This window comes from Pelodiscus sinensis, chromosome 2, assembly GCF_049634645.1.
Source record: "Pelodiscus sinensis isolate JC-2024 chromosome 2, ASM4963464v1, whole genome shotgun sequence".
Classification (NCBI taxonomy): domain Eukaryota; kingdom Metazoa; phylum Chordata; order Testudines; family Trionychidae; genus Pelodiscus; species Pelodiscus sinensis.
Genome location: NC_134712.1, coordinates 70,598,067 through 70,612,413, shown reverse-complemented (window position 1 = coordinate 70,612,413; position 14,347 = coordinate 70,598,067).

Here is a 14,347-nt window from a genome sequence, read left to right as displayed (position 1 = left end):
AGAGATTAACCACGCTGAGACTTCAAACAGCAGAGATGATCAAAGCCCCAAGGGTTAGAGACTTGCGGCCTTCTCCAAAGCACCGATCAAAGCATGGGGCTTCTCCTGGCTCCTGTAAGAAAAGGCAATAAATGAATAAAAAAATTACTAAAGCAGCCTCACAGATGTGGATTTTTGTCTCCTCCTTGTAAAATACAGAATCCCAATCCTCTCAAATATTTGCATATGAATATTGTAGCATCAGGAGCTTTCCATAATCCTTGATTATTTTTTTAAACAAACCAAAAATATTTCCCACAAGATTTTAAATCTCCCCACTCTGGATCCACTCTTGTATATCAAACTGTTGAATGTTTTTGCTGGTGGAAGGCAGGGGCAGATTGGGGTATGATGGTACCTTTGGGCCAGAGCAAGTGGGGGCCTCTCCCCCACCCTGTCTGACTGCAATCCCTACACCACCTCTGGCACTTCTCCAAGGGAAAGGGGGTCAGGGCACAAAGACTTGCCCTGCTCTGCCTGCCTGTCCAGCACTCCAGCCAGGAGCAGGGTTGGAGTGCTGGGACTTCCCCTGCTCCCGAGAATGAGCTGGAGTAAGGGCATGGGGGTCCCATTTTTCAGCTCATCCCCCATTAGCCCAATGGCTAATCCACCACTGGTGGAAGCAGAAGCATACAGTAATCCACAGTGCAAATAACCCCCCTGACAGAGCTTTCCTCACTCCAAAGGGCTCCTCAGGCTAAGCAAAGACAGGCCTGTTCAGTTTGTTCTACAGAGCTGTTACTGGTATTCTAGAAATGGAGGGGTTTTTTTTTTAATTGGAGATTGTTGTAACAAGATATGAAAACCAGCTAACGCTAACATATTGACAACTTTATTTTTGATCTGTCTGATTGCTATGTATTAAAGCTGATTAAGTAACTATAATTCACTCAATGACCGTTGGGGGGTGAGGTAGGGGCTTGTTCAGGAATCCATCACAAATACTGGTTTTATTTATCTGCCCAGGTCTCTAGATGATCATGTAGTATTTGGTGAGTAATTTCACCAAACTTCCTTCTGTTGTCTAATAAGCTATATGTGACTGTTCATTTCCCCTCATCCCTATTTTTGTATACTGATTTGCAATAGATTTTGTTTTCTGTCAGGTATCCCCCATTTCTTTTAACTCCAATGTTGATTGCACAGATCATCCAGGAATCACAATACTTCTCCCTGCCTATCAACACACCTCTTTCTGAATCTGCATCTCTCCCCACCCAACTTTTACACACCTAGAGTGTATCTAAACTACATGGCTCCGTCGATGGAGCCATGTAAAATAGTTTATCCGGCATAGGCAAAGAAGTGGGGATTTAAATAATCCCCGCTTCATTTAAAATAAATATGGGCCGCCGCGCTGTGCGTCAATCAGCTGATCCAGCACAGTGTGGCAGTCTAGACGTGGATCTGTCAGCTGGGGAAGCCTTTGCCGACTGATCCTGTAAACCTCGTTTCATGAGGCATAAGGATCGGTCAGCAAAGGCTTCCCAAGCCGACAGATCCACGTCTAGACTGCCACACTGTGCCAGATCAGCTGATTGTCAGCACAGCATGACGGCCGTGTTTATTTTAATGAAGTGAGGATGATTTAAATCCCAGCTTCTTTGACTATGCCGAGTAAACTATTTTACATGGCTCCAGCAACACACCTAGTGCTAACAGGATGGAAGACATAGAAGCTCTTCCCTTATGGAAATAACAGGAAAGACTCTCCCCATAAAGTTCAATGGGGCACAAGGAAAGAAGATTCATTACTGCATTGGCCTGAGTGTACCTAGGAGTATACTTTTTTAGGAGAAACTATTTGGACCTAAGCAAGCTAGTTTGTTTGCTGTGAACAGCAGAAAGGAACAACAAAGGGCTGTTTCCTCAGCTGAAATAAATTGTCATAACTCCATTAACTCCAAAAAGCTATGACAACTTACACGTGTTATGTCTGCGACCCAAAGTGTCTTATCTAGTAGTTAGGAATCTCTTGTAACTAGAACAAACATGGAAAAAATACAAGTGAAGCTTCTCCTTCACAATTACAGCTCCACTGACTTAGGCCACAAAAAAGATGGTGCATATCACTGAACTGAGTTTGTTCCTTGTCTGTCTTACAGGCTTTGATCACTGGTGAAATAGTTAATGATGCTGACCTTTACCTTACTCACTAGAATTGGAGCCCTACTGAATGTATGGAGCAGGTGACACTGCTCAGAGTTATTGTTTCAGGCTATTGACTTTCATCCATTTCACATCTCAAAAAATTGTATACACATGAAGGATAGAGACTTAATTTAATTTAAAAATAAATGTATAGATTCCAGACCACAACTGGAAGTTCCCAGGGAAAAGCACCAGCTTGATGAACTGGTCTAAGCCATTCCGGTTTGATATCTGCCAACAGAAAATAAACTCTTCTCTATAATAGGCTCTCTGAAATAAAGCTGGAAATCCTGGGGAATGTGTTATGTACAGTGCCAAATGGAATTTGTGCCAGGCAAAGTCTTTATTATCTCCCCATTATCAAATCATAAAAAGTATAAAGCAGTTTATTTATAAAAATGCTATGTACAATTCTCAAACAGCTGTACTCTTACATATACTCTGGTTTCTGATTGATTAAAGCACATAGTAAGTCTGTTTTTGCTAAATCAATCAGAGTATAATAGGGCAGTAGAGAGCACAATGAGCAACTGTCAATCTATTGTATGTAACATCCATCAGATAAAATGATTACATCATTTTAAACCATGGGCTTTTTAAAAGCCTGAATCTGGTTGATTGATAAGGAACCTAAACATGGGTATTGGCATGACAGCATCTGTCAGGATAAATTATCCAGTTTGCCCTCTGAAAAATCATTACTCACCCCAAGGAAGAAAATTAGTTAAGGGAAATATTCCTTCCATTCCCCAGGCCTAGTCTCCTAAAATCTGTTCTTGATTTTTATGAATGGATGTTTTCAGTGCTCAGCAAGCATTGGGAAGCACAATCCCATGCATGTATTGTATACACAGACTAGTGCTTGGGCTGGTTGGGAAATGGTTTTCCCAGTCTGCACAACCTGAGACATTTTGACATTAAAACAAGAAAAAAAACAGCACTTCAACCCTAGGCTGCTGGTGCATAATATCACACACACATGTTTACAGCGGCTTTTAAACTATGGTTTGCAATTTAGTACCGAGTTACAAAATGTCAGGCACTGGGTCACCTTGCTGTAGGGTAATTCGGTGACCAGGGCAGGTGCTAAGGCAGGTTTCCTGTCTGTCCTGGCACTGCAGATCACCAAGTAGCCAGCAAATGGGCTGGCTCCTAGGCGAGGAGACATGGGGCTCCATGTGCTGCCCACAACCTGAGCATTGGCTCCATACTCCCATTGACCAATTCCCAGCCAATGTGAGTTGGATATGTCTGTGTCTATGGGGCAGAGCAGCATGCAGAGCTGCTTGTGTGCCTCCACCTAGGAACCAGATCTACTGCTGACCACTTCTGGGGCAGTGTGATCCGCAGTGCCAGGAGAGGCAGGAAGCCTGCCTTAGCACCTCCACTGCACTGCTGACCAGGAGCCAGTGGAGATAAGCCCATGCTCAACCATGAGCATCAACTCCTTGCCCCAACCCTGAGGCCGCCCCCCCCCAGAATCTAGAGCCCCATCCTACACCCTAGACCCTTCCTTCCTGCCCTCCCCTCACCCGATCCCACACTCTAGTCAAAAGCTATAATTATGTTGGGTCCTAAGCATCAACAATTTTCTTCAACTGGGTCCCGAGAAACAAAGTCTGAAAACTCCTGTTCGAGTTCCTGCTCTGTTTAACTCAGAGCAGGGCTTTGAACCGATAGCCCGGATGAATAACTTTCTTGCTATCTGTTAGAGCTGTTCCTCTGTGTGAAAAACTAAAGCTGGTAAAAAGCTCAAAACCCTTATGCTCTTTAAGGCAATCTCATGATTTTTTGTGTGTGTGTGTGTGTGTGGGGGGGGGGAGCCTGACTCCTGCTTGTTTGAACCTGTGAGCATGGCAGTGGTGCATGTCCTGGAGCAGAGCACATCCTACCCAACTCCTTCCAACTGCCATAGCCCCCCTCTCATCTCTTCCCTATTCCCACTCTTCCTTTGAAGAGAAGATCCCAATGACCACCTGAAATTGCTAAAGCCCTCTCTCTGAGGAGAGAGCCTATCTCCCAGCATTTCCAGTGCACAGCTCCAACCTCTCCTCCTGAACTCCCAGCCACCCAAAAACAGAAGAATGCCAGGTGTTACTGTTTTCCATTATTTCACATCGCCTAACCCATTGGTGCAGAGAGAGAACACTGTGCCACTGCAACGGAGAGGGGAGTTGGTGAGCACCTCATCTCTGCCTCACATTTGTGATATTGTCTGCAGCACTGGTGAGAAATCCATGTTCCCTGCCTTGTTTTCCAGCACAGCTGCTTCCCCTGCACAGCAATTCAGGCTGGTTCCACACACCTGGGCATGGCTACGGCATCCAGGAGTGATATAAGACCGACAGCAAGAGGTAAGTAGCCAATGCTATAAGGGGCGAGTTAGGGTACATCTACACTGCACGCTTATTTTGAAATAGCACATCTACACTGCAGGAAAGCCTCAAAATTAATCCGAGACAGGCTTCCCTAATGTAGACACATTATCTCATTTTAGAGGCCCAGGAGGCACTGGGGAGGGATAACTTAGCAAGGCACTGGTGAGGGGCTATTTTGAAATAGCAGCAGTGGAACATCTACACATGCCTTATTGCAAAATAGCTATTTTGGAATAGGCGTTATTCCTTGTAGAATGAGGTTTACGGATTTCAGAATAAGCCATCTGTTATTTTGAAATTATTTCAAAATAATGGAATGGCTGCGTAGATGCTGGCATTGTTATTTTGAAATAATGCTAGTTTTCTTGAAATAACGGTGCAGGATAGACACACCCTTATTGGCCACGGCTACTGTGGTCAGTTGTGTGCATTTCAGAACTCAATGGGAGCTGAAAGTATGTAAGTAATGGCCATTGTGGGACAGAGGTTGCAATTCACAAACCCTGTTAAACTGCTAGTGCTGTGTTACAGTTTGGCTGTAACATCAATAGCCTAATGTTCTGGGCTGATTCATGCTGCACATCACAGTAGAGAAATATACAAGATGTTTCTAATTATCTGTATTGTTCCCCGGAGGGGTGGGGAAATGGTGGCAGCAATGTTATTTTCTCACTACTCTCATGTTACTACTCTATGCTCTTGTCCTATTTACATATTTGGACCCTGACTCGGAAAGCTTGTTAGCATTGTTCTCCTAATCCCTCCTCTGCTGAAACCCACGAACTGGAGAGAGAGAATGTACAAATCAGGCCGCATGTGTCACGCCACAGCCCCAGACTGCTTTACAAATATTGAGGCCAAATCCTACTCTAGCTGAGTAATGATACTGCCTGCAGCCTTCTCTGTAGGGGAAGCACCACTCTGTGCTGCTCACGGTGGCATTCCTTGGAGTGGCCCCTCCCTGTGAGCCCCTTGCTGGGAACACTGCTACAGTCTGCATTTGGCTTGCCAGAAGCTCGGCAGTGGGGACAGGGGATGTAAAACTTGATAATTACCTGTTTCTGTTCACTTCCTCTGGAGCACCTGATAGTAGCCAGTCAGAAGACAAGACACTGGGCTAGATGGACTTTTGGTCTGACCTGTATGGACGTTCTTATGTCTTGGGATCTGGTCATGTCCTCTAAGCCACACAGGCCCCGTGCCCCAATGCTCCGGACGTCAATCTCCTGGCATTTGATTTAGTGGGTCTAGTAAGGACCTGCTAAATTGAATGCTGAGGGCCTCCAATTAACATCAGTATTCCTACTCCTCGTGAGAAGTAAAGGAAGTTGATGGGAAGTTGTGAGGATAGTGCCAAAGTTCAAATCAAGATGCATCGACTCCAGCTATGCAATTAACCTATCTCCTTGGGGAGACCTGATCTTAGCCTGCAACATGCTAGCCCAAAATAGGGGAGGTTGTTTGCTTGTGCACAAGTATCTACCTGACATTGCTTGTCATCTTGGTTTATTTTATGAATGAAATATAACATAAATCATGAATTGTTACTTTCAGAAGCTGTGATGCTCATTTTACCCACCTGGCCTTGTCCTTGAAGGGAAATCCACTTTTATGTGTTTGTTACATACAGTGACTGGCAAAGGTCAGAGCAGAAGGGGTCACACGTTAGGGGAGGATGAGCAGAACAGCTTGTGAGAACACGTTCCCCTCCAAAATTCGGAATGGAACCAGAGGAAGTGAATAGAACAGGCAATTATTAATAGTAATTATAATAATTAAATGACAACATATAAAATAATCATAGTACTTTGCAGTTCAAGGACCAGACTGGGACTCAGAAGGCCTAAGTTCAGGTGCTAGACATGCCATGGACTTTGTGTCTGACCTTGGGCAAATTACCTAATCTCTCTTTGTGGCTCATCAGTTAAATGAGACAATAACACTTTCTTCCATCCTTTGCCTGCCTATTCAGAAGGTAAGTCAACTATTTAATAAACAATATGCACCCCATACCCTCACACCTTTCCCCTTTAAATTTTACTATACCTGCACTTACTCCAGTTCTTGCTTGCTTCAGTCTGCACAGTTTCAGCAACTTAAAGCTGCGGAGCTCTCAGAATAAACATGGAACTGGCACAGTGTCTAGTGTTTACCCGGTAAAGGGAGACGTGCCAGGGGCTCCATGAAGTCCACTAGGGATTCTGATGCTGCTATTAGTTTTAGGTGGCAGTAGATACTATGATGATGGGCAGCAGTTTAAAACCCTAAGCTAGTTAGGTGTATGTTTGTACTGCACCTGGCACAATGGGATGCCAAATTTGAGTGTGGTCTGCAGCAGGATCACAATATCCATATCTTAACACTTGCTCTGAGTTCTGGAGTCGGGGGGCCCAATCACTTGCAAGCAGTGGTCCCATACTAAATCAGTACAGATTGAAACTCACGGAAACAACTGAGAGTACCAAGCAAGTGTTTATATATTTTTGAGAGACACTATTTCTGAGACACTATATATTTTTGAGAGACAATAGTGAGACACTATTTCTGAAAAAGCAGGATTGTGTTTTAACCTCAGATGCATAACAAGCCATGGATAAATACAGCAAAGACCCTAGATGCAGTGAGAATCTGCCAAGAGGCTTCCAGCTAGAAAAACCTGTGTCAGTACGTGGTGTCCCAATAGCTGACGATTTGCCTTGACCCAGCTTGCAAGTCTGTAAACAATAGACTATATTAACACATTGGCACACATTCAACCAATCCAACCAACAGCTTTATTTCAGTAGAGAGAGCTCCTTTACAACCTACCATATGTCAGGGACTTTCCAAGGCTAAGATACCATGCAATACATTTTTAGTCCCTGCTGTCTGTTTTGGCCTGATGCATTGCAGTGAAAAGAAGGATTCCCATTGATTGCAATGGGCATTGGATCAGGACCTATGATCAAGTGCAAAAATATATAAACACTTGGAGTATGTCTACACTACCATCCTAGTTCAAACTAGGGTGGTAATGTAGGCAACCGGAGTTGCAAATGAAGCCTGGGATTTGAATTTCCCGGGCTTCATTTGCATCTCGCTGGGCGCCGGCATTTTTAAATGTCACGAGGAGTAATGGTAGTTCGGAATAGGAAGCCTAGTCTGAACTACCTAGTCCGTGCCGCATGTAGCCGCGTGGCACGGAGTCCGCACTAGCGGACATTTAAAAATGGTGGCGCCCAGCGAGATGCAAATGAAGCCCGGGAAATTCAAATCCCAGGCTTCATTTGGAACTCCGGTTGCCTACATTACCACCCTAGTTCGAACTAGGGTGGTAGTGTAGACATTCCCTTGCTTGGTACTCTCAGTTGTTTCAGTGAGTTTTAAGGATACAGATTTTATCAATTTTGTGTATTAGTGGAATGATTTCAATGGCATCTTCAGATATTAGAAAGATTTAATCCTGTGTGCCGTTGTTTACGACAGTAAAATGTATGGAATGTGTATTTGTGCAAAATGTTGTGCATCCAAACATGAAGGCCTTGTTATAAACCATAGTCCACCTTTCTGCTGGCACATCTCCTGCATTGTTGTATTTTAGCCCTTTACTTTCTCCCACTACCTTCTGCAGTGTCTCAAAAAGAGGAATTAGCATCTCTCTGGGTATGTCTACACTACCCCGCTAGTTCGAACTAGGAGGGTAATGTATGCATACCGCACTTGCTAATGAAGCCCGGGATTTGAATTTCCCGGGCTTCATTAGCATAAGCGGGGAGCCGCCATTTTTAAACCCCCGCTGCTTCGAACACCGTGCAGCACGGCTACACGGGGCTCGAACTAGGTAGTTCGGACTAGGGTGTCTATTCCGAACTACCGTTACTCCTCGTGAAACGAGGTGTACCGGTAGTTCGGAATAGGCACCCTAGTCCGAACTACCTAGTTCGAGCCCCGTGTAGCCGCGCTGCACGGGGTTCGAAGCAGCGGGGATTTAAAAATGGCGGCTCCCCGCTTATGCTAATGAAGCCCAGGAAATTCAAATCCCGGGCTTCATTAGCAAGTGCGGTATGCATACATTACCCTCCTAGTTCGAACTAGGAGGGTAGTGTAGACATACCCCCAGAGGGTATGTCTACACTACAGCGCTAATTCGAACTAAGCTAATTCGAACTAACGCATCCAGACTAAAAACAAACTAGTTCGAATTAGCGTTTTGCTAATTCGAACTAGCATGTCCACATCAAGTGGACCCTGAACCGGGGTTAAGGATGGCCGGAAGCAGCGCCGGCAGGGCATCAGATGAGGACTTAGAGTGTGGAGCTGCTGTCTCAGGCTAGCTGAGGGCTGTGCTTAAAGGGACCCAACCCCCACCCCGGACAGACAGTTCTCAGGGGTGCCCCGCTTGCAAAGCAGTCCTGGCTTGGAGTGCCCTGAGTGCCCACACTGGGCACATCACAGCACTCGGCCATCAGACACTTGCCGCAGGCTGCCATCTGGGGAGAGGGGGCAATTGGGGGGCTGCAGGAGAGCTTCCACCCCCAGAAGCCCGCAGAGCCAGCCCAGTCCTCCCCATCGGGGGCTCGTACCCCATTCCTCCCTTACCTCCTTCCATTTACCCCTCCCTAGCACCCCTTCCTGATGTACAAAATAAAGGAAAATTGTGTTCAAAAATAGATTCTCACTTTATTGAACAAAACTGGGGGAGACTGGGAAAAGGAGGTGGGAGAGGGGAAGAGAGAGGGTGGGAGAGGGTAGGGCAACTACAATGATGAGGGGTTTGGAACAGGTCCCATATGAAGAGAGGCTAAAGAGACTGGGACTTTTCAGCTTAGAAAAGAGGAGATGGAGGGGGGATATGATAGAGGTCTATAAAAGCATGAGTGCATAAAGAAAAGTTCTTCATTAGTTCCCATAATAGAAGGACTAGAGGACACCAAAGGAAAAGAATGGGTAGCAGGCTTCAAACTAGTAACAGAAAGTTGTTCTTCACAAAGCAAAGAGTCAACCTGTGGAACTCCTTGCTGCAGGAGGCTGTGAAGGCTACAACTAGAACAGAGTTTAAAGAGAAGTGAGATAAAGTCATGGAGGTTGGGTCCATGGAGTGGTATTAGCCAGGGGGTAAGAGTGGTGTCCCTGCCCAAAGTTTGTGGAAGGCTGGAGAGGGATGGCACGAGACAAATGGCTTGGTCACTGTCGTCGGTCCGTCCCCTCCAGGGTCCCTAGGGTTGGCCGCTGTCGGCAGACAGGCTACTGGGCTAGATGGACCTTTGGTCTGACCCAGTACGGCCATTCTAAGCTCAGGGCTCAGGGTCGGGGGTCTCAGTGGACCACCTTGATTTTCATGCACACCTGCTCCTGGGTGGCCAGGCTGGCAGCTCTCCTGCCCTAGACGGCCACTTTCCTGTGCCTAGTGCGGAGGTCGTGGACGAGGTCCACGATGTCCGCACTAGACCAGGCGGGTGCCCGCCTCTTGCGGGCCTGGGCAAGCTCCCGGGAGCCGCCAGCCTGGTCCCGGGAAGAGGGGGAGGGCTGGGGGACATCGGGTGGGTGGCTCGAGCCGTGCCAGGTGCAGGGTCTGCTAGCTGGGTGCTGGCAGGCTTGCACCTGGCACGGGCATCGTAGCCAGCCCGTGCCCCTTTAAGGGGTCCGGGGCCGGGAGGGGGGCAATAGAGTTTCCCTGGTGTTGGCCAGAGTAGCCACCAGGGAAAGCTGGGGAGGGCTAGCCTCCCACTAGTTCGAATTAAGGGGCTACACACCCCTTAATTCGAACTAGTAAGTTTGAACTAGGCTTAGTCCTCGTGGAATGAGGTTTACCTAGTTCGAACTAAGCACTCCGCTAGTTCAAATTAAGTTCGAACTAGCGGAGCGCTAGTGTAGCGCCTATCAAAGTTCGAACTAACATCCGTTAGTTCGAATTAACTTTGTAGTGTAGACATACCCTGACATACATGTAAATTGTTTTACATGTAAACTCAGCTTGTTGTAGCTAAAAAAATAGCACTGAGACCATACAATGGCCTAGTCTACCTAGAATGAAGAGGCAAGCTAGCACTGATCAAAATATATTGTCGGCAGAGCCTTCTGCTGTTCGTAGATTGAAAACTAAAAAGAAAGAGGAACTTGCCCTCCCTCCCTTCCCCCTTTCCCCCCACACTAATTTTTTGAAGTACCTGTCAAAATGGAATCCAGCTAGAAGCCAATATGAAGAAAAGGGACATTACAAAGAGTATACCTCTGGAGCAAACTTACCCTGGCTTAAACAGGGGCAGGTCCCATAGTGAGCTCTGCCTGCTTACATATAGACTAAATTAATTCCTCCACCCCTAGATGTACGAGATGTCTATTCTTCAGTGTATGTTGATGAACCAGGCAATAGCAAGGCCTCTGATCTTTATTGTGTAAGGGAGCAAATGACTTGGAAAACTAATCATACATTGTTGTAAATCACAGAAGGGAGTGGAGACAGTATGGCATGCATACCCTCATCTCCTGAAGCCTAACAGCCACGCTGTACCACATCTCTAACATTTAGGAGACTTACAGAATGATTATGGTGAGCTGCAGGGCACAGTGCCAAGGAATAGCCCCTCAACACACAATGCTGGGCTCCCCATACTGGCAGAAGTGCCAGGATCACACAGTGATGATGCTAAGCATGCCAAGATCATGTCTATCCAAGACACTTGCATATCACATGTATAATTTTTACTTACAGCTTCTATGCGGTCAGGTGGAAGTAGTGCCTAGTTATGGATCAATGCCAGCACCGTCACAAAGCCATCTGTGCTGTCATGGGGATGGCAGGGCAGGATACTTTATAGACAGACTGGCTCTCTGCAGGGATCTGATCAGATCCGTGGGTAAGGCCCCGGATTTTCCATGAATAACTATGTTGCATGTGAATAGGAGGCCTTTGGAGGTGTAGGATCAGAGAAGCCAGAGTCCCATATTTATTTGTGGGAGTCTGCTGGCATGACTGTAAAATGTGGTAAACCAACGCTAGATGTTTGGAGTCAGTGGGGCAGGAATTGTTCCCAATTGTTTCAACATTAAAAAAATAGTTGGATTGAGCACACAGTGGAATTAAAGTAAATGGAGCTGGATAAACTATTTGCAGTGAATTATCTGTGATTAGACATCAGTGGTTACGGTTTGCTATTCTACATTCTTTAATGAGTTCTTTATATGAACACATTTTAGCCTATGGGGTGCTCTCAGTAATTCAGTATTAGTTATAGTTTGTTTGTGCTATGATTGCTCACCTACATCAAAAGATACTGATTTTGCTTCCCAAGTGGAAGCCTGAGGCTTTATAAACAGGGGAAAGATTGAAATCAGACAGTCTAAATGAGACATTTGCACGGAGAAGAGGCCTGTATCTGAGATGAGAGGAAATTAACTTATTTAAAAATAATTACCATATTTGACATTGTTATAGCACCTGCTATCCAAGGAATCCAAAGAATTAAGTACACATGAATTCATTACCACAAACACTCTCCAAGCGAGGTGCTATTATCCCCATTTTAGAGAAGAAGAATCTGAGGCATAGAGAAGTTAAGGGACTTACCCTTTGTTGCAAAGAGAGTCTGATAGGACATGTCTACACAACACAGCTAAAACCAAAATAAGCTATGCAACTTGAGCTACGTCAGCTGTGTAGCTTAAGTCGAAATAGCCTATTTTGGCTTTTGGCAGTGTCTACACAGCAAGAAGTCCGAGGAAGAGCATTCTTCCTCTGACTTCCCTTAATCCTCATAAAATGAGGATTATAAGAGTTGGAGTAAGAAATCCTCCAGCTTGACATTATTTTAACATTGCCAAAATAACTGCTTGTAGTGTAGATGCGGACTATGTTTTTTGGAAATAACATCAGTTATTCCAAAATAACTCTGCTGTGTAGATGTACCCCAACAAAGCAAGAGAATTAAATTCATGTCTCTCTCCTCCCAGGCTTGTTCCTTAGCCAGAGAACCATGCTTCATTTGCCAAAAGATAGTCATCTGGCAAGCAACAAAGACATGCAGTACTAGAGTGATTTTATTTGTTCATTTTGCTTGTTATTATTACTTCTCACCTAAAAATTTAAGATTCAAATGTAGGTATTACATGTAGGAACTCTCCATCTGGTGACTGTCTGTCTTCCACCTATCCATTCACTTTTCTGGGGGGGTAAATTATAGCTAGACCCTTTTAATTTTCATCTTCAGAAGTGATGTCTTGGCTCATATTTCTGTAACCAAGTATGTTCTATTGATCTATTTTCATTATGCTGCATTTCTGCCTCACTGGCTAAGAAGAACAAGCCATGAACTGCTGATCATCTCTCATCCTGGCAAAGGGAGATAATCAAAGAGATGCTTAAATCTGTTTCCCATACAGTCTGTTAATTTTGAACAATATTTTTTTTCTCTGGGGAGCAGGACTCATTAATCAGAACTTTAAAAGATAGATTGGAGGGGGAAGAAATAAGCTTCATGCAAAGCAATGTTGTGGGCCACATCCACAAACTGATTCAGTTTTACTCCCGTGTTACTTTGTTGATTTCAATTAAGTTGCCAGTATGTAAATCAGATTTTCTTTTCTTAGTACATTTTGATTTGATTCATGTAAGGCACCATTTAAAATGTTTTAGTTCTTATAAAATGCACATGTGTGAATGTTATCAGAGGAAATCCCAAGCCTATTTAAAATATGCAATAAACCATTAAGGAGCTTCAAGCACATATAGCATTATTGAGAGGGGAAATAGATTGTCCTGTAATGCTGCTAAAGATGCTTCCAAAATTCTGGGCTCTTTTTTTTACAGAAGTTAAACAAAGCAGCAGTCCAATCTACTATGCCTCCAGCTTCTCAAAAATGTTTAACAATAATAACTTGCTTATTTTCACCATTTCCTACTTTCCTTTTTGGAATTTCCTTTGCATATCAGATGAGTGCTTCATTAGGCAATACTGTCAACCCCAATTACTAGTCAGGACCCCAAAAATCATGAGATTGGGGGTTATTTTTATTTGAATTTTCAGAATTCACATTGTTTGTTTTTCTGTACAACCAAGAGCTTCTCTACAACCACGAGGGATAGAAATTTACTTTTGTTGATTTTAAGGAAAGCTGAGATTCTTTTATAATCATTTTGCTTCAGGAGATGGGGCTTTAAGAAAAATGCTAGCTATGAAACATGTGATAGATAACATCGTGGGAACTGGCAGCACCAATACACAGGGAACAACATGTATAGATTAATATTATTCACATACAATTTGCAAGAAAGAGGTAGGCTTAGAAGCCACTTCAAACAGATGAATGTTTTGTGTGTAAGCAGTTCTATTCATGGAACCCTTGAATGAATTACGAGATGACATTACTGAAAACAAGTATAACTACGATATTTCTTTTCCTTTGCTTTACCTAGGGAGTTACATTTTTACTTTAAATTAGGCAAGTGAGACAATTTTAATGACATGATTTACCTGCCAAACATTCTCACTCACATCACCACATGATAAATCTTTTCTTGGTTAGCATTTTAGTATTTATCTTGCATTCCCTAGATTACGAACCACTTCATTATTTCTGTTCTATGCTGGCTCATTTCCTGCCCATTCAGGACTGTCAACCAGAAGAGGGTTTTATTGGGTAAGTCCCCCAAACAAATCACCCTCCTCCCCTCAAAGTTGAGCAACAGGTTTTGATATTGTGACTGTGCAGTGCCATGATTAAATGTCATAACATGGAGGTAATGCCGGTTTTGTATGGGCACAGAGAAGCGGCTTGTGGCAGTCACTGATGGAATTTGGAAA